Raw genomic sequence first — 26393 nt, 5'->3', positions numbered from 1 at the left:
TAATTTTTGTATTTTTAGTAGAGACAGGGTTTTACAATGTTAGCCAGTGAANTGTTTTTGAACTTTTTTTTTTTTTTTTTTTTTTTTTTTTTTGAGATGGGGTCTCGTTCTGTCACCAGTATGGAGTCCAGTGGTGCTATCTCAGCTCACTGCAACCTCTGTCTCCTGGGTTCAAGCAATTCTTCTGTCTTAGCCTCCCGAGTAGCTGGGACTAAAGGCACGCACCACCATGCCCAACTAATTTTGTATTTTAGTAGAGACAGGGTTTTACAATGTTAGCCAGTGAAATTCATTTTTAAAGCACAGGCTTTCTCTCTCTCTCTCTCTCTCTCTCTCTCTCTCTCACACACACACACACACACACAATCAAATTAATAGATAAATAATAACAGGATCACATCTAACTTCAATACTTCAATACCAATACTATTTATCTTTTCAGTACATTTTGAGACTGGCATTAACATCACCATTTAATGAATGCTAGGATGATACCGTTAAAGGATGTAAAGAAAAAAAAATTAGTTCATTCATTTTCCAGAACTTACTGAGCACTATGAGCCAGGTACTCTTCTAGGTAACAGATTTTTAATTGTAATAATGGTAAATGTCAAAATAATGGTACAGTAGTCTTCCAAATCATAGAGATTCTCAAGCAGGTTAAAAAAAAAAAAAGATAACGGTAAAGAAGGGTGAGTAGCTCTGTGGCCAGTCTCAAGCGACACTCCCAAGTGGCAAGGGCGTTACTAACTGTATAACGCTCCTGGGTCCCCCAGCTTTGGAATTATAGACTACTTTTTACTTTTTTGGAATTCACATTATTTTTATTTCTGTTCATAAAGTTATTAATATTTTATCTAGTGTTATTTTATATGTTCATACTACATAATCATGCTGGTTTGGTTGTTAGTTGGCTGAGATACCTTCCAAATGTCACTAGATAACCATGTTAATTCTTTCATTAAGGAATCTATTCTGATATTCATGGTTGTATCAAAGAACGCTGATGTACTGTGCTGTACAGTTGCCATCAGGGTGAATGCTGTAGTACTATACAGCCAAAAATCTTAATGACAAGTGGCCTGTTAGAGTATAGAAATTTGCATTTCCTTTTTAAATTATGTTTTCTTCTATGAAACCTAATGTTTATAAAGTTTAGTCATCTAAAAAGTTACTTAAACAAAAAATTACCTTGTTTTTCAACGTGTTACTTATTACAGACTCAGATGACAGTCAGTGAGAACTTTAGACCAGATCAACCTCAATGAATGTGAATAACTTCAGTGCAATCTTATTTCTGGTAAGTATGCAATATCCATCAGGGCTTCTGAATAAAAAGTGCTCACAGATTCCTACACTCCATTTCAGGGTTCCTAGGATTCCCACAGAAACGGATTGAAAAACTTTCAGGTAGAAATGAGGTTGACCTATCTCTTTTTTTCCTGCAGAGTATTCTGCCTTGAAGAAAATTTGAAGATGTTTGCAATATCTTTGATTACACAATTCAAGTAGGTGATTTCGTGCTCCATCCTGTTTTATGTTCTCAGCTGCTTCAGAATTTTTACAGGTTTCCATTGTGAAATATCTTATGCCATGGATGGGCATGAGATGGGAGAGGAGAAATTGCCCCTCCCCTGGTCTGAGGATGCTGCTAATAACCTATAATAAAAAAAGGATCATCAAGATGAAACCAAAACAAATATTAAGGCAGGTCACTTTCAGTTATAAACTCTATTGTGATATGAGTAAGATGAGTTTGGGATTTTGCCTTCTTGGAATTATAGGAAGCAGAATCTAGAGTCTCCCTTGTAATGGCCAGTATAAACCAACACTGAAGTCTTTATCCATGTACCCAAAAATGCTGGAACTTCTTTTCCCCTTGTTCCCTGCAAGTCGTTAATGACCTTGTGATGTACCTTTAAGAAAAGCGTATTAGAGAGTCGAAGGTAGCTAGAACAGACATCACCAGAGGCTGAATGTAAATGACTCAGCACAAGTTAAATGGAAGGAGAAATAGAAGCAAAAATATTTTAATTGATAAGTATGCATTCACAAGCCCTTAGACTAAATATTGTTCCTCAAATGAGTGGTAATGCATCAGGGAAGAGAAACCTCAAACTTACATGGATTGCCCTTTACCTATAGAACAAATTTGGTGGAATTTCTAGAACACCTGTTCACACCAAGCCCTCTGGTTTCAGAAGTTTCATTTTCTTAGATCAGAGCTTGCTGCCAACAAACAGACTCCAGTGAGTGGCACAGCCCTCCTCCTCCTTCCCCTGCCTCTCCTTTCTCTCTCCCATGGTTTGCTATTTCTGAAACCCTAAAGGTCAGAATAATCAGAGGAGTCTCAGAAGGAGGATTCAATGTTCCTGGTACATTCCCATTCTGCCTCAGGTCATTACAAATCAGGTATTAAAACTCTGAGCTTTCTTTTTTTTTCTTTTTGACTTTGCAGAGTCTCACTCCATTGCTCAGGCTGGAGTGCAGAGGTGAGATCTCGACTCACTGCAACCTCCGCCTCCCAGTGCAACCTCCACCTTCCGGTTCAAGCAATTCTCATGCCTCAGTCTCCTGAGTAGCTGGGACTACAGGTGCATGCCACCATGCCCAGCTAACTTTTGTATTTTTAGTAGAGATGGGGTTTCACCATATTAGCCAGGCTGGTCTCGAACTCCTGACCTCAAATGACCCACCCATCTCGGCCTCCCGAAGTGCTGGGATTACAGACGTGAGCCACCGCGTCTGGCCAAAACTCTGAGTTTTCAAAGGAAGACATTATTTAAACATAGACACTTGCAGATCGCAGTTCTTGTTTCAAACTGGTATCTTAATGTAAAACGGTTCTCCCGCTTCCTTCTTGGTGGCTCACATGTCAGCTTCTTCTTGGCTCCATCCCTCTTTTTCCCCCTTCACCTTTACTACCTAGTCCTGAATTGGGGGTCTTGCCTGAATTAGAGCCCAGTCCCAGGAATTTCCACTAAGGACACCTAAGTTTCTTCTTATAGAAGGTAGAGAAAGGCCACCCCATATGCTCTAAGTAGGTGATAAAGTTTCAGTGGAATCCATCTGCCTCTCTCTTTTCAGTTTCCAAATCCTGAGAAGTTTTCTCTGATATAAAGTGATTCCAAAGCCTGTCCCATGCATGACCGTGGGTGTGGCTCTCTGTTCACAGCACGACCTGCTTCAAATTGGTTAAAGAGCCTTTCCAGATTCATCGACCAGATCAAAGGCATGGTGCTGGCAGCCAGAGGACAGGGGCTGTCACACCCCAATTCACAAAGGAGGAAACTCCAGGATTTTCATCTGGTTTTGCAGAATGCCAAATGCGCTCTTGGCTTTTGTAATAATATTAATTAGGCCTTCCAAATTATAGGCTGGACAGACGTGTTAACCAGGCCCTGAGGTGCATTTGTCAGTAGGTGTCCAACTCTGAGCACCGGGCATGTCTGTGGAAGAGCCCAAAGGGCATAGCCAAACACATAGCAAACTTCGAGGAGCTGTTTGGCTACTTGGACTCAAACTTCACTTGCTCTTCGCTGTCTGGTTGTAAATTGCTTCATGTGAAAGCACATACACACTCATTAAACATTAAGGCTTTCCAGGTATTTCAGGCCATTTTCTCCCTAAGTCCACTTTTTCGATTTTCTATTTTCTGTTTGGACTATCCCTTCTTCTGAAGTGTGCACCAGCCTCTCCTAGCTTAGAGATGTGGGTGACAGTATTTCAATACCCAAAGGTCACCAATTGCCTCAAGGACAAATTCTTCTGCTCCAAAATATACTTTCATCATCCATTATTTTTGGTGCCTAAAATACTGAAGTTTAGGCTCAGTTGTTTGTTTTTTAACTTTTTATTTCTTTTCAGATAATTTCCCAATATTTGTGTCTCAAGGAGGGGCCATATTTTAGTTATCTGTGTGAGGTATTTTTAGATATTTTACAAGAAGTAAGTTTTGATAAGAAAAAAAAAAGAATGTGATGATGCATGAGAAAGGAAGTTAAAGAGAGGAAAGGAAGGAAAAAGGAGATGGTGAAAGGAAAAAAGAGTGAGAAGGAGGAAAAAGAAGAAAAGAGAGAAGAAGAGAGGAGAAAAGGAAAAAAAAAGTCATGAGGCGTTGAGAGGAACGAAGCAGGTAGACATCATGGGGCCTAGAAGAGGAGTTTGGAAAGTACAACAGACTAGTGTCACCTTCTCAGAATAGACCAAGGACAGCCTCTGTTACCTCCTATTCTATTCTAAATACTTATTTCTGCGGGGAATTTTCCAGACCCAAAGATTTTGCTTCCAGTCTGAGGAATTAGATTCACAGTCAAATTTTCCTGAATTGCTGAAAGCGAGTGAAGTCCATAATTATCCCCAGAAACTAAAGAGTCTGCTGAGTCATTTAAAAATATAATTTAAGTGACACTCCCTCAGTTATATCTCTCTTGTGTTAGCATTTTATTTTAAAGGTGGTATAAATAGTCATTTTGAAAACAGTTGCCATTAGGAGCCCCAAGCTGACTCTGCTAAAGAGGTACTCAGACAGGGTTCCTTGTCCAATAAGCCCACTCCCACTAATCCACCTGGGGTTCCTGCCCCGGGGGGCTGAAACTTCAGGTTGTCTCTTTTCAGGGATGTTCAGGGTAGAAGGATGGAAAAGTTTGAAGTGAAAATGCCTGATTTTAAACTTCGTTCTGAGAGTCACTCAGAAGACTGTCCATAGATATTCTTCCCACCGACTGCTTCCAGAATATTCCTTCTCAGAAAAGAAAACAAATAGATTGTTGTCAGCTTCACTTTGATGCCAAGTACGAAAGATTTCCAAGGATATAAGCTCATGTCTAAGGTGCTAGATAAACATCTCCAGGTGTGGGGATTAAGCTACTGCACAATGCAGTTGTGACAGAATCGTAACCAAGCACGTACATTTCTTTTTTCAACTCTTAGGTCAGACATGATGTAAAAATATCAAGATGTTTACCAAAGTATTCCCAACCACAGTTTGAGCTATCAATCCATCCACTACTAAAATGTAAGCTTTGGTATTTTCAATGACTCGAAGAAAATTAACTCTAGCAATCACCTCCTAGTTTTTACAGAACTGCTCAGCTTCTGCGGCAGCAGGAAACACTGTTTGGATCAACGGTTGTAATAATACTCCTCATTCCGCTAATGCAAAGCAGCAAGGCCTGGGCCCTTCTGTTTTACACTGCACACTGATTTGGAAGCAAATATTTTTCCAACAACATCACTAAATTGAAAGCATTTTGAAAAATCTGAAGCTTTCACAGAATATTGTTTTGGAAAAACCAACCCTAGTAGATCTGTCAGTGACATAAGCCATCCCCTTCAATTTAGCTTGAAAATGCGAGCTCACCCTGTCAAACAGCTCTAAATTATATATATCTTTGCACAGGGCATTCCAAGATCCAATTAAAAAGGTGGGGAAAGTGGGGGGGAAAAAATGTTATATTTTTCCATTATGCTCTTCTTATTTATTAACAAAAACAGTGACATCTGTCTGCCTTTAATATTGTTGGGGCACATGTATTTGTAAATAAGGACTCCAGGCACAGTTGTAAATCTAAAATGCTTAATCAGATATTAATTTTTAAAGTTATAATTCAACCAATACCCAAATAGGAACCAAATAGGTACAATATTAGGTTCTTTGATAAGTATAGAGTTATTCAAGAAATGAAGCCATCAATTTAAGGTACTTACCCTCTATTCGAGGATATAATAAATCATGCAAATACTTGAATTCTAAGACATCATTCTTTTATGAATCGCTTGGCACATCTTATTCCTGTGCTTTCTAATCTCTGTTGATTTGAGCATAGAAGCTTCTAATGGTCATCCCTCATATCTCTATTTTTTTTATTTATCAATATTTAGGGGGAATAAACTATAAAATAAACTATACCCAACTGTGTTTTGCTATCTTAATGCCATTGATTTCCCTCCAATCCTTATACTTTTCTTTCTTTTTTTTTTTTTTTTTTAGACGGAGTCTCGCTCTGTCGCCCAGGCTGGAGTGCAGTGGCCGGATCTCAGCTCACTGCAAGCTCTGTCTCCCGGGTTCACGCCGTTCTCCTGCCTCAGCCTCCCGGGTAGCTGGGACTACAGGCGCCGCCACCTCGCCCGGCTAGTTTTTTGTATTTTTAGTAGAGACGGGGTTTTACTGTGTTCGCCAGGATGGTCTCGATCTCCTGACCTCGTGATCCACCCGTCTTGGCCTCCCAAAGTGCTGGGATTACAGGCTTGAGCCACCGCGTCCGGCCACCTTATACTTTTCTTATAGAAAATTTCTAAAATATAAAAAGTACAAGGAATGTAATGCTCCCTAAGTGCCCTTCACACAGTTCCAATGATGATCAATACTTAGTCAGTTTCCATCTGAATGCCCACTTGACCTCGCTTTCGTAACACCCAGATCAGATTATTTTGAAATGAATCCCAAACACTGTATCATTTCTTCTGTAAATATTTCAATGTTGTCACATTGAGTTTTAAATTTCCTTTACATTTCAATGAATCCTTGATATTTTTAGGTATTGATCAGGCTACTTCACATCCTACAAAGTATGCTAATTTGTATTCTATCTACACACATAAGTGGTGGAGTTGGCCCATCTATTTTCAACGAATTATCATTGAAATAGTCTATACGCATCATCATTTTTAATCATCACGGAGTTTTTGCACAGCTATGTATCTGAGTTTACAAGCTCACACTTTGTCAGTCACTTCCACACTATTATTTTGAGCATGTTAGTACTTGCCATTTATTTATTTAGAATATTTTTATATTATAATGAGTTTCTCACATTCTTGTTTTCTTTCCTGCTCCCAGGCCGTTATTGATCTGTGAAAGTCGCCTCATTCCTGGGAGCAATCTGTTTTATGGGAGGGAGCTGTGCCCAGTTCATGGGTCTTTCCATGTGACTTTGAAGGGACAAAAGCATCAAGTTCAAGGACATTATTAGGAAAAGCATCCAAATACCTTGGAGATTCTCACAGGGAGGGGCTGAGGTGCTGGGGGTAGGACAAACTCCTCGTGGTGGAATAAGAAAGTGAAAGCCACATCGTGAGGTTAAATAAGCAAGATGAATCAAAATGCCAAGCTTTTTTATTCTAAGTGAAGAATTGCATTCTCAAGGCTCACTTCTATTAGAAAAATGAAGTCTTCTGTTCAGGTGGTTAAATCAAACATAGAAAGGAGAAATAAATTCCCCGGTGCCAATAAAAAGTCTCTCCTTGCTGCTCAAAGCAAAAGTTTTGAGACATTCAGCAATAGGTCAAAATAACATTCTGTGTTCTGCACACCATATTCCAAACTCAAGCAAAATGTCTACGGATTTTTGTTTTTAATTTCAAAGCCTTTTGATTAAAGTGTACCAGAAGGGCACTGACAGAGCAGGCTGTTTCTGTTCTTCTGCGGAAGGTTTCAATGGCCGCCGCACACTCTCTAAATCTATTTAAAGGCTGGAATGAAACAAACTAGACAGATGGTTTTTTAAAAAAAATCAAGGGGAAGTTCTTGGAAACACATCCTTCAACATAACCATTTTGTTTCTTTTTTTTTTTTTTTTTTCTGGAGGCCAGCTGAAATGATTTTTCCATAACCAAATCTGATGAGCGTTTTACATCTGCACTTTCTCCTCCATGAAGCGGAGCCCATTCATTTTGGAGACTTCTGTTCTTTTGTTTTATTTCTGTGAGTGTCTTTCTTTGACAAGACATAAAGTCTGAAAACGACAATATGCTAAATGAATGGACCCACAGTATATTTGGCTACATAAGGGCTGCTGGAGTATACTTCGGATTTTGACGGGATAATAGAATGCTTAATGGAAGAAATCTTGAAGAAATAAAAAGGAAAGTTAATGAGTCTCCATGTTTACTATTGCTCATGTTCAAGAGGGATGAGCAATTTTCCCTCACCTGTTGTAAGGACAGTAACTAGAGGGGTACTCCATTCCTCTGAAGGCCAGACAGGTTGATGGTTAGGAAAATACCAGAAAAGGGAATGGAGGGTTGAGGGACTTGAGGAAGGGTTTGGGGATTACTGTGTAGAGCTGGTTTTCACCTACTCATGCTCAGAGGAGCATTGGTTTAACACCACCAGTAAGCCTCATTTACAAAACTGAAATTTAACTTTTGGAAACGTGCAAAACCACAATTGACATTAGCACAGTCTGTTAAAAGTAAGGAATGGCTCTTGCTCAGTTTTCATATGGACTGGATATAAGGGAGAAAGAGGAGTCAAATAGGACTCCCAGGTCTCCTGGGTGGGTCACAGCAGGAGGGACACTGAGTCCATGGAAGACAGGAGACAGAGGAGATCTGGATGCTAACACATTTGCTTTCAAAGGCTTGTCTACAAAGACTCACAAATTTAGAAATCATGCCATCTCTGGATCTCATAATTAGAAACTGGAGGACTAAGACCTCCACAGAAGAGCAGCATGAGGCTATTGTTTAAAAATACTAACTTTGGTTTGCAAAAGACCTGTATTAAAGTTCCTGCATCCCCACATTCTAGCCATGTGACCCCAGATCAAGGAGAACAGCCTTTTTGGGTTTTGTCCTTATTGGTTAAACTTTGGTCACTGAACCTTCTTCTTAAGATGTTAAGATACTCAAATGAAGTCATGTGAAGAACGCATTTATCATAGAAATAGGCCCTTAACACAGCTATTCCCCTCCACTCAGACTCCACGGTACCAGTCAAAGGAGAATATATTCTGTATGGGAGTCACAAGATCTGCTCTGACCATAGCCCTCGCCCAAGAAAAAACAACATTATATTAAGTGAAATAAGCCAGGCACAGAAGAACAAACACTGCCTGATTCCATTTATATGCATTATCGAATGCAGTCGATCTCATTGAAGCAGAAAGCAGAATGGTGGTTGCCAGGGGCTGAGAAGGGCGGAAATAAAAAGTTGCTATTCAATGGGTACAGGGCTTCAGTCATACAAGATGAAAAAGTTCTAGTGATCTGCTGTACAGCAATGTGCATATAATTAACAATACCCTACCATACACTTAAAAATTTGTTAAGAGGATAGATTTCATGTTATGTGTTTTTTACAATAAAAAGAAAGTAATGCTCTCTAAACCCCCGCCAGCTCCCTGCATGGTCCCAAACTTTGATATCATTCCTAGAAGGACTGCCTGAGGAAGCTCACTAATAGTTATCCTGGTTACAAGCATAAAAAGATAACCAACGAAAGGGCGACATGATAAGTAGTAAATTCCAAACAAATAGTAATTCAGAAGATACTTCAAGTTACGAGAGAGGAATCACTTGTGTCAATGGGATAGGAAGACACAGCAGGCAGGAAGGAGCAGCCTGCTCTGGCTGAATGATCTGTGCCAGGCCCCATCCAAAGTGTTTCCAGAAGGCACTATTGCATGAGAAAGGAGAATCCAGAAATAGATCAACACATCCCAGCCCTTAGCATTTCCTGGCCCAAACTCAATGTTTCCTAAACATTTGGTGAATGAATGTAAAATCCAAATTTCACAGAACCACCTATTACAAATTTTATTTACTTAGCTGACAGCAAGTTAATGACATATTTACAAAGCTTATAACAAAGCCATTTGGTTTGGCAATGTCATTTGACACTAAAAATGAGCTTATGCTTTGACCCAGCAATTCCCATTTACAATGTCTGCCTACAAAATCCCTGCATAGAACACAAGGAGACACGTGTGACGATGGTCACGACAACATTGTTTGTCAAGGCAATGACTGAATAAATTGTGGGTGACTTGTGCAGTGGAATACTACACAACACTGAAAAGGAATGAGCTAGATCTACTATAATAACTTGAAATGAACTCAGAAATATAATATTGAGTAAAAATGATTATTGCAGGATATGATGTCACTGATGTTCAAACACACATGCACACCCTCAATACTATGTTGCTTCTATAAATATACATGTATGCATATAAAATATGGAAAAAGCCTAAAAGGACAAATATGTATCTGGCCTTTATATATGTGTATATGAGAAAGAGTATGAGAGAGAATGCCAACTTTCAGAGATTCAGGAAACTCAAAAGCATTATGCTAAGTAAAAGAATCCAAACATAAAAACTTTACCATATATTATTTTACTTATTTGAAATTTTAGAAAAGATAAGACTCTAGTAACAGAAATAGGACAGTGGTTTCCAGAGCTATAGCATGGGCACAGGAATTGGATACAAAAGACCCCAAGGAAGATTTCTGGGGAGATGGAATCTTCTATACTATGATCGAGACGGTGAATACACAGGTATATACATTTGTCAGCACTTACTGAATTGAACACTTAAAACTGGTGAATTTTATTGGATGTAAATTATATCTGAATAATATTAATGAAAGCCTATGATAAAGGCTACTATTAGGAGGATATGACAGCTGATATTGGGGTTTAAATTTTAAGAGAAAACACACATGTTAATCTTATTTATTGTGATATTATTTAGATTGTCTTGAACTCTTTTGCCTTTTACATACCAAATTACCACAAACTTATTTTTTATTCTTCGGGAAAAAAAATGTGCTGTATACATTTTTGTTGTTGTTGTTACCTGGACTGTTTCTAAATAGAAATTGAAAATGTTTGAAAGGGAAATGTGTGTCCCACCCACATTGGGCATGAAAAGAAGAATGATGAGAGCAGCCAAGAGCTGGGTTCTAAGAGGTCTTTTGTCTGTTCACCCTCCCTTCTGGAGTCTCTGTTGTATCCTCTGAGTATTAGAGGGCTGGGTGCCAGCTACCTCTTAGGCTACTTCCAGCCACAGCCGAGTGTTTGGTTCTTTTGAAACCCAGTGCACCAGGGAAAAGATTGACATGGGCCTCAAAAGAAAATAGAGTTAGAAATGACTGTATCCACTTATATCCAAAGATAAGATTGGGAGCCTTCAAATTCCACATGCCTCGTTCCTTCAGTCAGTTCTTCCCATTGCCTTTAGCAACAGAGTTCCTTCACTCCTGAGAAAGCTGCTATAGTGCTGAAGAAAGCACAACAAACCCAAGACTGTAGTGAATGACGTTAACTTTGACCAAAGCAAATTTATACAGCTCTTTTTTTTTTTCAATTTGTTGTGGAAATTCAAATTAAAAGAGTACAGATTTAGTCCTTTCACATCTGTCTTTTTTCTAATGACCTATTAAAATATTTAATTATATGTTATAGTTATGATGTACCATATATATATATAAAGAAATAAAATTGGAGCTTTTTTTTTTTAACTACAGGTGTATGAGGCTTTTTCAGAGAAACAGAATCAATAGGATGTGTGTATAGATTTTCATAAAAAGACCCTTATTTGAAGGGATGAGTGCTTGCAATAATGGAGGCTGTTCAGTCCCAAAATCTACATTTGGCAAGCTGGAGACCCAGGAGAGCCAAGGGTGCAGTTCCAGTCTAAAGGAGGTCAGGCTTGAGAACTAAGAACAGGTGTTCCAATCTGAGTCTGAAAGCAGGGGAAAAAAAAACAGTGTCTCTGCTCAAAAGCATCAGACAGGAGATCTCTCTCACTCATGGATAGTTCAGAGTGAGGGAGATCTTTTTGTTTTATTAAGGCCTTCAACTGATTGGACAAGGCCTACCCACACTAGAGAAGGCCATTCGCTTGACTCAGTCTACCAATTAAAGGCTAATCTCATCCAGAAACACTTCCACTGACACACCCAGAATAATGTTACATCAAATACCTAGGCACCCCATGGCCCAGTCAAATTGACACATAAAATTAGCCATCATGATAGAGAAGTCTTACGTTCCATCATTGAAGGAGTACAAGGAACTCTAGGACACCAATACCTTCCCAAACAATAAACAGTCTCAATAGTAACTAACTGAGTTCTTAAAGGAATTAGAACCAAACACAAGCATCATTTAGCTAGAAATTTCTTCCCTTGAAACCCACCTTTTTAAGAATACAAGAAACACATTTAAAGGGAAGCTTGGGCAAACCCACTGAAGTTGGCATCTTCTACATAATTAATCCCAAATCTGGATGGGGGCAAGGCAGATGTATTTGGACTGAATGAGTTGATAAATAGTTTTTAATTTGCAAACTAATTGTGAGGGCTTTTAGTACATTTGTTCTGTCTCTCAAAGTTCATGTTAATGACCGTTATCAGTAGCTCTTGGCCTTTGAGTTGTCTTTTCCTGAGAGAAGAGATCATTTGGCTCTCTCACTTTGAACACTAGGCCTTCCACCTTGATGATGTTTGGCCAAGGTTTGGGCACAGTCTGGGCTAAAGTGACCAACTATGCTAGTTTGCCCAGGACTGTCCAGGTTTTAGCATTGCAAGTCCCACATCCCAGGAAATTCCTCAGTCTAGGCAAACCGAGATGGTTGCCTACCCTAGTCTGTGGCCCTGGCTCTGTCCCCTGTCAATCCCTCCCTCCTTCCTTGTTGGTCTTCTTTCAGTGATCAATCCATGGTGAATAGCCAGCACCCAGCACAGAGCCTGGTTCATAGAAAGTACTACGTAATTTGTTGAAATACTGAATGAATAATAATAATAATGATATAATAATAGCTACCATATATTGATAATTTTCTGCATGCCTGTTTCAAGAATTAAAGTATTAATTCATGTACTATCTCAGCAGCCTCATGAGACATAAAACACCATTTTCATATACTATAACTGAGAAGGCAGAGGCAAAGAGAATGCTTGGGAAAAAAATAGAAATAGAGCAAAGCCTACTAATCAGTCCATCTGGGATGAGACCCTGTAAAGTTGGCCTTTCTAACACTGGAATTTAGCCAACTGAGATAAGACCTCTATCTTCCTAGAACATATCACCTTCTTTAACAAACTGAAACACAGGAAAATTATTCATTCTTCCTGAGCAAGCTGTCACCCACCATAATTGTGAACTGGAATGTTCTGGTGAAAATAATAATGACACTGATCCAAAAAGTCAGCTGAAAAGCAGGATACGGGCTGGTAACATTGCAAAACTGCACAGGGAGGACCTGAACTCTGGGCCCCAGAGAGTGCTGTGGCTCAGGAGGTAGGACCACATGGGAGACCACACCCTAGGGGAAGATGGGATCTGGACATGGGACTGGCTGTGACTGTAGGGTACATTCTGGTTCTGGGGAAAGCCCCAGTCCCTAAAGGATGCATCTTCCCTCTACCACTGGACTAATAAGGATCATTCTCCAGCTAAGAGAAAACAATCTGATCAGTTCAGCTAACCTGATTTAGACAAGAATTATTCTCAGAGAAGCACATGATATTAAGGGAAGTGCAAGAAATAACAGAAAGAGAAGCCAAGTTGGAGTGCTCCTCAGAGGACACGGCAGAGGCAAACGAGATACAGAGAACAGATAGATTGGGAGAGTCACCAAGGAAATCTGATGCTTATTTCAAGACTGAGGTTAAATGTAAAACATGGCCAGAAGGACCTTGTCATAGCAAGATGATGCCTCTCTTCTACCATAATATTTTCCAAGCTTTGTAACCTGGGCTGGAAGCCATGTATTCTTAAAACCATGGTATGTGCTACATCCTTCCACCAGAAATTGATGTGCCAAACAATTTCTCCTTGAGGAGCGATTAGGTCATTAGGCTTCTTATTATAGTAATTAGTATAAAACTGAGAAAATTGTCAAGATAATTCAGGGTTTTCTTTAAGCACTTTTGACTACTAGCTAGATACAACAAACAAAAATAATTTTAGGTGGAAATTTCTGAGTATTTGTCTTACGTCTTCACTGTTACTTGACATAACATATACACACAAGATAAAGGTAACTGGAAAGTAAGATTCGGGTTATAAAATCTTGACCAGGCACAGTCTCTCCTGCCTATAACCCCAGCACTTTGGGAGGCCAAAACAGGAGAATCACTTGAGCCCATGAGTTCAAGACCAGCCTGGGCAATATAGTGAGATCTCATCTCTACAAAAAAACATTTTTTTTTAATTAGCCAGGCATGGTGGCGTGCGCCTGTAGTTCCAGCTACTCAAGAAGCTGAGGTGGGAGGATCGCTTGAACCAGGAGGCAGAGGTTGTAGCAAGCCAGGATCACACCACTGCACTCCAGCCTGGGCAACAGAGAGAAAGATTCTGTCTCAAAGAAATAAAAGAAAAGAAAATCTAGGGTTTTTCTCTCTCTTCCTCCCATAAGCCATGTTCATTAAAATAGCATTTTCTTATTAATGATTTTAAAATTTTGTTTGGCTGTATTCTCCATTTTTTTGTGTCCCACCCTGATAGAATGACAATGACCTCAAGAACTAGCTCAACTTCCTAAAACTATGTTAATTTTTCTGCATTTCAGGTATTTTTCTTCCATCTATTTAAGCACTTTAGTAGAGGGAGTTCATGGTTTGGGCAGGGAAGGTAAGAAGATCAAATGGACAGCTTCGGAGTGTGATCACACAAGAACATCAATCATAATATCAAGGACCTATTATAGCTGACTCACAGAATTAAATTAATAGGAAGCCAGCTCTTTGATATGTTACCCTTTCCACAGCAAGCTTAGCACTCCTTTTGCTGATTCTTTCAACAAATAGTTATTGAGCATCTTCCATGTGCAAAACCTCGGCTTGGCACTTTGGGATGGGAAGGGAGTGAGGGGGAGGCAGAAGATCAAAACAAATAAGACGCAGAGCCTGACCCTTAAATGTTTACAGTCTAGTAAGGGAAGTAAGTCCAGCACATAAATATAATGAATAAAAAATGAGAGAGAGAGAGAGAGAGAAAATAGCTCTGGCATTTATGGAAAGGAAAGATGGCCTTCTGTAAAGCTGGGGTTGAGAATCAAATCTGCATTTTCTTCAAATATATAGATTTGAGCTCAACTTTAATATGTGGTTGCAACTTTGGTAAGCAGAGTTAGGAAGAGAAGAGAATTGATTTCATAAAGACAATCCAACACACAAAAAAAGCCTTACATGAGGAAAGGCAGGATCGTGCCCAGCATTACAGAAAGCTTAAATTCAAAAGTCTCTTATTAACTCCACCACTTTGAAAACCACAGCTCTCTTAACACACCCAAAACTTATCTTGTGCATTAGTTGTGAGACTATCCACTTATTGGTTCCATCTGGGTGTCTAAAATGAAATCAGAAGGCTCTAGACAGACTCTCGTCAGTTCTCCCAGTGTTCCCCTGGGCTTTTCTTCCCAAAATAAAGTTAAGTGAATTTAAGTTTCTAGGATCTTCTTTACATCCTTTTGAAAATGCAGAGTAAATATTATGTTGGCTTCTTTCTGCAGTCAATTAATGTATCTTTCTTGCCAATGTCATAAATACAACTTTTTTCAGTGGATGCTTCTCTTACTGCATACATATGCTATTGATAATTACTTGTTTTTGAGTTCTCAACCATTTGTGCATGGAAATACATCTGAGGTTTAAATGTTAGGACTATTACATTACTAAATGCCTTATTTTATAAGTGAATAGGCCATCACAAGCCCTATTCCATGCGCTAAAATTGTACTCACCAAAGGAATCCATCTACCATATTGAAATCCTAAAACAATCAGGCATTCTTGTAGGAAAGTTAATACAACAGCCTCTGTGCCTTCTCTGTAATCAATTTCCAACAGCTTCTGTATGATGGCAGCTTAGGAAATTTTCTGGTTTTATTTTCTATGTTTAGACAAAATAATGATGACTCAATTAAAGACCTCAATCTTAAAAATGAATTGGAGGGAGGTCCTGCTTGGGCCTAGAATAAATGACTATGGCAGTCCTCTATGGAACTATGAGGGGCCATGGGAGTAGGGCAGGGCAGAAGAGGCAATGGGATGAGTTACTGCACAGACATAAGGTTCCCCGTATTAAAACATGCATACTTGTCTCAGACTCTTGCTAATGCAATGGAAGGCGAACTGTTTGTCTTGGTATGTAGCTCAATCATGCATTCTCTCCTAGATTCCCCTCTATGGAAAGTGGAGAATAGAGTTGGTTTAAGTGTGAACATTGCTTTTTTAAAAAGGGTGCTTGAGATTTAGAGCTTAATGGGCTGTTTCCTATAAGTCTGGGGTTATGTTTCCGAGCATCTCCCCAGCTTCCTCTGTTGAGGTCGGTCAGCCCATAGAACACTTGACTGGACAGCGGAATGGTGTGAGTTTCCACCTGCCATCACCCCGGAATGAGTTGTCCACTTGCCATGCATACCTGCTTGCCTTATAAAATGTGCTACAGTTACAGCTAAAACAAATTGCCCATAATAAAAATAACAATAATGATAATAGTAATAATGATTAACTTCTGCTCCATTCTAGGATCCCGACCTCTCACACCTTTAATGAGCCAATGTGCTCATTTCTTAAACCTAAATTATGTCAGGATATTTTCAGATGTATGTTGCCAAACAGGTTTTGGTTGGGAGGCATTTTGCCTGTTTATTTGGCCTCATCTTTGTAACATTAGTACTCAGTTTAATGAATTAAGAGAAGCCCACGGTGAAGCCACAGGAAATAAACTCAAACCTCTTTAATTTAGATTTATTAGGAGATCTGAATGACCTTTCCTTAAATCTGAATTATAAAATGCTAACTGTATTATTTTTAGCTGTAATAAATTATTGCCAAATAAAGATCTTCTGACAATAAATAAATATTTGTATTACACATAATTTTCCCATTAAGTTATTCACATGTAAGAATGATCCTAGAAGATTGTTACGTTATTATTCTTAAATAGACTTAAGCCTGTGGTCAAACTAGTTGCCAGTGTTCATTTGCTTGGTGAACATCTTTTACATTGATCAGGCAAAACAGACTACCAACCAGCCTAGCCCCTGTCTAAGTTACTAATGACGTTGATTTAATGACAGGGATGTGTCTGTCAATAATAGCAAACTTGGCTTGCCTCAGGAAGGCGTTTCCGTGAAGTACTTAATTACACGCGCTTGCTTGCCTTACTCTTAAAAAGAACGTCAGAATTATCTTGACCCAGCACTGTCCAACAGAAGTAGCCATATATGTCATTTTGAATTTTCTAATATCCACAATGGAAAAAAAAAGAAACCAGTGAAATGGATTTTAATGATATGTTTTATCTAACCCAACATTTTCAAAATATTGTTATTTCAACATATAATCCATATGAAAATCATTGAGATAGTTATGCCTCTCTTTTTTTGTTGTACTATGGCTTCAAAATGCAGTTTGCATTTGTCACTTACAGCACCTCTTAGTTTGGACCAGGGTCACATCAAGGGCTCAGGAGTCACTTGCAGCTAGCAGCTACCGAATGGGACAGCACAGTTCAAAATAATCACAGTACTTATCATAGCTTTTCCTTCCAACTACTTATATATGTATTCCTAGCTTTGAACTTAAACTTCTAAAATTACTGTCCAATGAAACAAAACAAAGCCAAAGTGAAAAAAAAAAAAAGGAAAACAAGGGAAGAAAGATGTCTTTGGTCCAAATTTCTTAACGTGGCTTACAAAGAGTTTCAAGGCCTGGCCTCTGCCACACTCTGCAGCCTCATCAACAGTCCTGCCAAACAGAAATTCTTCACCTTCTCTAAATGCCCTGTGCTCCTGCCTTAGTCTTCACTGTGTGAATAACTCTTTCCACTTCTGCCTTCCTGCTGGCTCCTCATTCTTCCAGTCTCAGCCTAGACACTCTTTCAGAACTGCCTGGACTCTGTATGTTGCTGAACTCACCACATGGCCTCGCACTTGCTGTTATATGCGGCATTTATACATTTTAGGGCTGCATGATTTTGGCTTTTTAAACCTTTTAAGTCTTCCTTTCTAGACTTCAAGCTGCACAATGGCAAGAATCATACCGTTTTTAAAAATTATTGCTTTCCAGTCCTTAGCACATTGCTTGACTCATTAAAAGTGCTTGCAAAATTTTGTTCAATGAATAACGAATGAACTGATGGGAGAGAAAAATGTACAAACACTGAAACTCAAGATAATCATTTCCTCTCCTATCCCCAGCCTCTCATTAGGTGATTGAGAAGTTGATTCCCGTGTCATGTGAGACATGACCTGGGGATCCCAACATCTCCTGATATATACCAGTTACCTGAACTGCTTGATGTAAACTGTATTCTGCTGATTGATAACCCTGCTTGATTCTGCAGCCTCCTAGTCATACACTGGTTAAGTGATTAATTCATTATAGAGATAGACAGAAGGACATCTAAATTTAAGGGATTATTAAACTCCTTGGGATTCTTTAGAAGGAAAGGGTTTATATCTGTTCAACCCGCTTCAGTTCCTGGAGATTTTTTTTAAATGTAATGTAATAAAAAGTAACACATCAAATTTGGGTTTTAGTTTTTCGTGGTTGAAGGCCCCACTTTCTAGTCCCATGCCTATCTCATATCCACCAAAATTCTTCCCATTCTCCACTGCATTAATCAAATCACTAAGTTTGCGATTTCCCCAAAGCATCCTATGCTTTTTAATGTCTTTACTCCTTGATTTTCCTCCTCCTAGAAGGATTTTCCTCAATACCGTCTGTCAAATCCTTCATCCTCATTCAGTGCCAGCCAAAGACCACATCTGCTAAGAAATGATTCTCTCATTTCCCCAATTAAAGCTACTTTTTCCTCTTCCAAACTTCCCATTGTGTTTCATGCCATGAAGGGCCAAAATCCCATTCTGATTTGTGTTATCTACTTGTCTCACTTTGTTATTTCCCACGCTGGACTCTAAGTCCTTGGCAATGGCCATGATGTCTGCATTGTTACATATCCTCATCCCGCCTAGTGTGATATCTTACCCAGAATAGTTGCTCAACAAATATTTGCTGAAGAAAACGATGCATCAAAGTTTCTCTTAAATCCAGAAAATAAAACTATGTATTATTATAAAAGTCTTCAATGAGATTTTTCCAGCAGTCACCAGAGACTAATCCTAAACCTAAACCTTAGGTCGAAAACAGCTTACGAAGTATCTGGCCATAATACCAGTATACACAGACAGTTGTGTTTTCCAAAAGATGGGTCTTTTCATTTTTCTTAACCGCTTTAATGTGCTCCGTCATGAAGATGTGGTTGTTTAAGCTCTGCATCTTAGTACTGCATGCTCTTGGATCAGATACAAAGCCCCTTTAGAACTCAGTTTTCTCATTTGTCAAATTAAAGGATTGAACTAACTGATTTCTACTGTCTTTTTCAGATTATAAAACCAATCTTTTTTTTTTTTTTTTTTTGAGCACTTTTTGGCCTTGGTTAAAATAGGATGGGTGGAGATAACTCAGTATTTCAGTGAAAATGCAATAACCAGAGAGGATAAAAAATAATGAGCATCCATATTCGCCATCAGTTTCAGGCATTCACAGAAGCAAGCAGCCATCTCACTCATGAAATATAGGCATAAACGGTGTTCCTCTGTGGTATATATGGGCAAAGTTTTTACTTTAAACTATATGAGTACAATGCCAAGAATTTGAAGGTGGAAGAGATTCTGAGTTGGTTATCAACTGATTTATCTTACACTATTCCCCTCAAGAGATGGTTTCCCAATGCATTACGAGAATTCTTCCTTAATGCATCTCTCTCCATCATGGTATCTTCACGAAAAGTCAGAGAGTAGAAAGAATGATAATGTACACAATAGGGCATTGCCGAAAGCTTAGAACCAAAATTTAAGTATTTGTTATTTTCACAGTTATTTGGAGGGTGGGGGTAGAGAAGAAGTGCTGTGTGGTCACTGTTGGATTTTTAAACAAACCTAATCTGAATGCCCTTGTTTGTGGCTGCACATTGTTTAATATTCACTATACGTCTTCTGCAAACAATATGCAAGACAGGGCCCTTGCTCTTTTGGAACTCAGAGAGAATCCAGGGAGGAAAGGAGGAGATAGAATCTACATTATGTAAATAAAATAATCTCTAATGAAAACATTTTCCTTGAAGCGTGAACAAGTGTATTAACTACCAATTTTGTGATACAGCCATCAATTGCTTTCCAACCCTAAAACCTACTGCTCTAACAGCCTTAGAAAGACTTCTGAATTTGGGATTTAAGAATTTCTCTGCTCTTTCCTATACCTCACAGGATGGATTGCAAGCTGTTCCCCTAAGCCCCTTTCACAAGCAGCCCTGAATCAACAGTGTGGGAGTCCAGGCATAAGAGAGGCCCTTATTCTGCCCATTGAATTCACTTTTTTTTTTTTTTTTTTAATCAGCAGGATAACAAGAGTCTTTATTCCTTCTTTCTCGACGCAGACCCTGCTGGTCAAATATTGCTGATGTGTGGACCTTGTCAAAGCCTTTGGGAATTATTATTATTATCAGTCATGATGTTAATGGGCTGTCATCATTGGCTGAAGTTCTTATTCTAGATGCTTTGTTTACTCAACTAACAAAAAGGCAGCTTGGAATTAAAAAAGGAAACGTGCCAAGCAATTAATCCATAACTTGGTTCCAATGCTTTAGGGACTTTCTAACATTTCTTTTATTGAATTTTTGTTTAAGTGCAGTATCTTTTTTTCCTCTGAAATTTCATTCTGGAGTTTTTTATTACATGCCATTTCTGTAGGAGGCACATTGAGCCATTGGGACCTTCTGGGTAAATATCACGTGTTTTAAAATATTTATCAATAATGAGGCTGCTTGCTCACACATTCCCTGAAAATGCCAGGCTGTGAAGCCAATTCATTGCACAGGTTTTAAAGAGATATCAAAATACTCATGCCATAAACATTTTTGTTACAAGACACCTTTCAACTGCATACCAAGACAACCACAAAAATAATAATAACCACCCTTCAGTTGAAGGATGAAAAAACAGCTAAACCTATAGACTATAAATATAGATGAGTTTGTGTCCTTTGTAGGGACATGGATGCAGCTGGAAACCATCATTCTTAGCAAAGTATCACAAGAACAGAAAACCAAACACCGCATGTTCTCACTCATAGGTGGGAACTGAACAATGACATCACTTGGACTCGGGAAAGGGAACATCACACACCGGGGCCTATCATGGGGAGGGGGGAGGGGGGAGGGATTGCACTGGGAGTTATACCTGATATAAATGACGAATTGATGGGTGCTGACGAGTTGATGGGTGCAGTACACCAACATGGCACAAGTATACATATGTAACAAACCTGCACGTTATGCACATGTACCCTAGAACTTAAAGTATAATAAAAAAAAAAAGAAAAGAAATTTTTAAAATGTTAGTCGTATAATAGACAGTATGGAAATCTCTCTATGGAAAGACAGCTGAAGCCATTTATTAAGCATATATCCTAGTTACCCTTCGTAATTTTCTTAAGAGAGTATCAGTTCTATCCTTTGGTTGATTGATTGCCAAAATATGTGAATCTGTCCTTAACTGATGGCACAAAAAAACCTCACTGTATACTTTTTTCCAGAGAACGTTACGTTGGACTCGATGCTCTCTAAAGATTTCTATCAAAAGCTTACTTGTAAAAAACAATACTCATAGATTTTCTGAAGAGTCTATATTCTATCCATTTCTCTGGATAGTCTAAATCTGCCCTTCATTCAAAGTAAACAATTAGAAAACTGTATGCTTGAGTTGCATTGATTTGCATCCTAAAATGCTTTTATTAAATTTTGCTTTGGCATTGTGCCAAAGTTTGCTTTGAGGGGACAGACAGAATCATTGAAAAAACAATGGAACAGTGGGACAATAGACCAATAATCACCCAGTAATAAGCTATGTTTTGATGTTGAAGCTTGGTGTTGAAGATGTTATCTTCCCAGAACACTCGGTGTCCTCCTTTAGGTCTCAGAAAACTGTACTTCTCATCAACTGCTTTCTGTTGTTGTTTTGTGTCTTTGAGGGTTTTATTCTGTTTTGTTTTAATCTTAGGAATACTCTGTCACTTTAAAGAGAAAAAGATCAGTTTTTTCTTTGCTTTGAATGTTAGAATGTTCAGAGACCCAGAATGTGGCTCGGTTCTCACAAATATGCAAAGTGCACAACAAATGTGGATGTTGTACTAACTCTCACTTGATTTTATTTTTGTTGTCAGATGTTTCCTTTCCCCTGATAGTCCTATTTATTTGTATTGATATTTTTATAAGTCATCTTATTTGTGTTTTTCCTAGCCATCTCAAATCAGTTCTAGGAGCAAGATGGACTATAAATCAATCTATGACATTGATCTTATAGTAGAACTAGACACGCTATAGACCCAATGATTCAGTAAAAATTGGAACAGAGAAGAAAATTAACATCCAAGCATTAGAATATAAGGTAATAAGGTGGGCCCTGGGGCCTACCATCACCCGTCCCTCAGTCTAAAGGCTTAAAAGGCATAAGCCTGAAGCTCTAGGCTCCTCCCACATGGTCACAGTCTCAGAGATCACAGACTTCAAGTGCATGTCCATGACAAACCAGGAAGCAGAGCATGGCAGGGAGGGAAGAAAGCATCCTGAATACCTGCATTTACTTTCGTGAATCCTAATCTCACATATGTCCTTTGTACTGCTTGTTTGCTGGTTCAGAGGTAAATCAAGCCGAAAGCAACCTGCAGCCTGAGCCCTTTCTCTGTGCTGTCACTCAGCCCCTGCAGCAGATGCTATCAGTGCCGCACTCAAGTCCCTTAGCCCCCCACTGTTCTCATACATGCCATGCTATCCTACTGAGGCACCTGCACCTTGCCAGAGAGCTTCCTCTCAAGCTACACTTGAAGCTGCCTAGAAGTGTTGGGTTCTGGGAACAGCTCTCAGCCAAGGACGAATGGAGATACGGAGGACAAATACCCCAGCTCCTTCAGCCCTTGAATGTAGTAACATCCTTGATGCGTGCTCAACACTGTCTCCCAGAGTCCCAGTTGCTCAGATCTTAACCTACTCATTAACTCATATTGATTTCTTTCCATGCCCTATCTCACTTCTTCACTCTCCTAGAGATGTTCCTTGCATCACCTCCTAATTAAATTACTTGCACTATAATTCTGGTCTCAGAGTCTGCTTCAGGGAACCCTAACTAAGATTGAATCCCCCTAATGTAAGAGGGAAATGGCAGTCAGTCAGTCAGTTATTATGTTTTTTTGAGTACCTACTTCCTCTCGTTCACTTAACAAATTTTTTTTAAAACCTTCTAAATGCCAAGCATTGTATGAAGAATTGAGCCTAAACTATAAACAAGAAAAATTTGGTCCCTGGCCTCATGGAGCCTAATTTGAAAAGGATTGTTATCTAATCTTAGCACATTCCTGTTTCAGAAAAGGCGAAGTTTCTGAACTCTAGCATTCTTAGTCTCTCGCTCACTGTCTGGACTTGCTTGAGAAGTTGCCATAAGGGGTGTTGGCCCAACGAATGTCTTATTTGTTTATGGTACAACCCATTTCTAATTGCTCCCCAATCTACAGAAAACAAGAGTTAAAATACGTTGCACTTTATCACTGCCCTTTACTTCCTTCTCGAGCATCTCTTCACCTCTCTTCTTCTGCCTCCCCATACCTTCATCCTCCTAAAGAACTTCCATTCATTCCCTTGAATTTCCCCTGACCTCCCTTATCAAGTTGAGACTTATCAGGCCAATATTCAACGCTTTCCACATAGTGAATCCCCTCTGCTTTGTCAGTCTCTTCTCTTACTATTTTCTTATATAAATTCTTTGTTTCAGCTGTGCTCATTCATTTGCCAAGCCTTATACATGACTTGCTAAATAACATTTCTAAATCTTCTATTTCTATTTTTTTCTTTTGAGACGGTGTCTCACTCTGTCGCCCAGTCTGGACTGCAGTGGTGCAATCTCCGCTCACTGCAAGCTCCGTCTCCCAGGTTCAAACCATTCTCCTGCCTCAGCCTCCTGAGTAGCTGGGACTACAGGTGTCCACCACCACACCTGGCTAATTTTTTGTATTTTTAGTAGAGACGGGGTTTCACCATGTTAGCCAGGACGGTTTCCATCTCCTGACCTCGTGATCCACCCTCCTTGGTCTCCCAAAGTGCCGGGATTACAGGTGTGAGCCACTGCACCTGGCCTTCTATTTCATTTTTTAAGACCCAGCTCAAAATTACTACCTTAAAGAGCTTAGTCTGAGTTACCGCATCTTCACTCTATTAATCTGTTTGTGCTGCTATAATGAAATATCACACACCAGGTAATTTGAAAACAACAGAAACTTATTTCTGTTGGTTCTGGCAGACTGGAAAGTTCAAAATAAGGCTCTGGCAGGACTGGTATCTGGAGAAGGCTGCTTTCTGCTTTCAAGATGGCATCTTGTTGCTGCACCCTCCAGAGGAAAGGAATGCTGTATCTTTACATGGCAGAAGATGAAAGGGCAAAAGAGATAGAGCTCCCATCAATCTTGAGCCCTTCTGTAAGAGTGTTAATCCCATTCATGAGAGCAAAGCACTGGGTATTCAAACTGTAGCTATCGCCATGATTGAAGACATGGTTTGCTATTACTTCCTTCTGATTGAAATGAACTACAGTCATTTCCAAACTCTCTCACACATTTATGTTTTTAAATTTTCAACTAATTTGTAATTTCTCTAATAATTGGAACAATGCTTTCTTAACTTTTATTCTGTAAGGGAGGATAATGAGACTAATACAGCGCAAATACGGTAGACCTGCATGTCCAGTATCACAGCCATAAGCCTCAGTTGGCTGTTGAGCACTAGAACGTGGCCAGTCCAGATTAAGATGTGCTGTTAGTGTAAAGTGCATACCAGATTTTAGAGACTTAGTACATACAAAAGAATGTAAAATATCTTACTAATAACTTATTGTCAATTAAATGTATAAGTGATAATACTTTGGGTATATTGGGTTAAATCAAAGATATTGTAATATTAATTACACCTGTATCTTTTCACCTTTTAATGTATCTACTTGAAAAGTTTTAAATTGCATACTATTTCTATTGGACAGTGCTGATATAAACTTTTTACAAGGATATATCTGGGTTTAAAAGCTAGTTCTCTAAATAGGAATAAGAAGCCACAGAGTCTGTCTTATAGTTGATGCTTAGGAGATAGTTTTTGAATTGTGTATGAATGAATGAATTAATGAATTAATTGATAAAGAATGTTAGTGGGAGGATCAAATGGGATGTATTAAAAAACCCTCAGAATAATGCCTAGCGCGTAGTGTTCATATACTGTAAGTTCCTACTCCCTATTAGGTTCAACATGGTATTACCAATAAGTCATCTTTCTTCTTTTTTCTTCTGTAACTCACAGAAACATGCTGAACCATGTATGATTCTAATTCACAAATATCTATATTTAAAATAAAATATCCTTAATATTTATTATAAAAGTAATATATGCTTATTAATTTTAGAAAATGCAAATATTAAAAGTAAAATTGCACAATGTAATATATCACATAGGTATTATTATTTTTAATATTTTGATGTATGTAACATTTCTCTTCATATGTGTACTTACATGTCTTAATTAAAAAATAAATTCCTACCGTCTATGCAAATGGCCTTATAATGTATCTTCTTCCTTTGTGGACATCTTTCCATATGAATTAAAGATTGCTCCACATAAGCATTGAATGACTTCATAATATTTCATTGCATGGATATAACATAATCCTTTAAATTGATTCCTCATTGATAGTGATTTGGGTTGGTTTCCTGTCATTAAAAGTAGTGTTCATATTTTGCAATGTACTGTTTTCATAGAAAATTTATAATTTAAATAAGTAGATAAAAGAGTGCCTTTTCCTATTTTCACTCAGAATTATTACATAATTTACATTCCCAAAATAAAACAGGAGATTGCTTATTTCCAGATACTTCACGAATGATAAGATTAATCTTTTTTCATTTTGAATGATCTGATGTGTTTTTTAAATGCTATCTCAACATTGTATTCCATATTCCTTCCTAAATCTGGAAGGCATTTAGGGTCAATTTTTGTGTCAAATTCCCAATTATCTCCTTTTCCCTATTTTTCTTATTGGAGTATTTTTTTTCTTATTGATCTAACAGACTTTAGAATAATTTAAAACAAAGATCCCTTAGACACGTGCTCCAAATACATTTCTCACCTTGTCCTTTTTTGTTTGTCAGTGCTATTTTTGGTCATATGAGATTTTGTTTTTTGCATTTTCATTTTGTTTTGTTTTACTTTTGCAGCTTAACCTATTAATATTTTCTTTTATAATTTCTATCCTTGGTGTATGGTGTAGAAAAGCCTTTTCCTCTCCATTACAAAAATTTTATCTTAGAATATCATTCCAGTTATTTTATGGTTTCATTTTTTACATTAGAAACACTTAATTTGATCAGAATTAATTTAAGTAAAATATGTGAACTAGAAATTTAATCTTTTAAAATAATTTAATTTAATAAGTTAAAATGTTAGTAATTTAATAATTTAACAATTCATTCTAATATCAATTATTTGAAAGCATTATTTTTTCCATTGACTTGAAACATCATGTATATATTGTATAATAACTTTTATATATAATTTAGTCTGTT

The sequence above is a fragment of the Rhinopithecus bieti genome, unplaced genomic scaffold (genome assembly GCF_001698545.2).
Source record: "Rhinopithecus bieti isolate Rb0 unplaced genomic scaffold, ASM169854v2 scaffold_17861, whole genome shotgun sequence".
Taxonomy (NCBI): Eukaryota; Metazoa; Chordata; class Mammalia; order Primates; family Cercopithecidae; genus Rhinopithecus; species Rhinopithecus bieti.
This window is presented reverse-complemented; position numbering follows the sequence as displayed.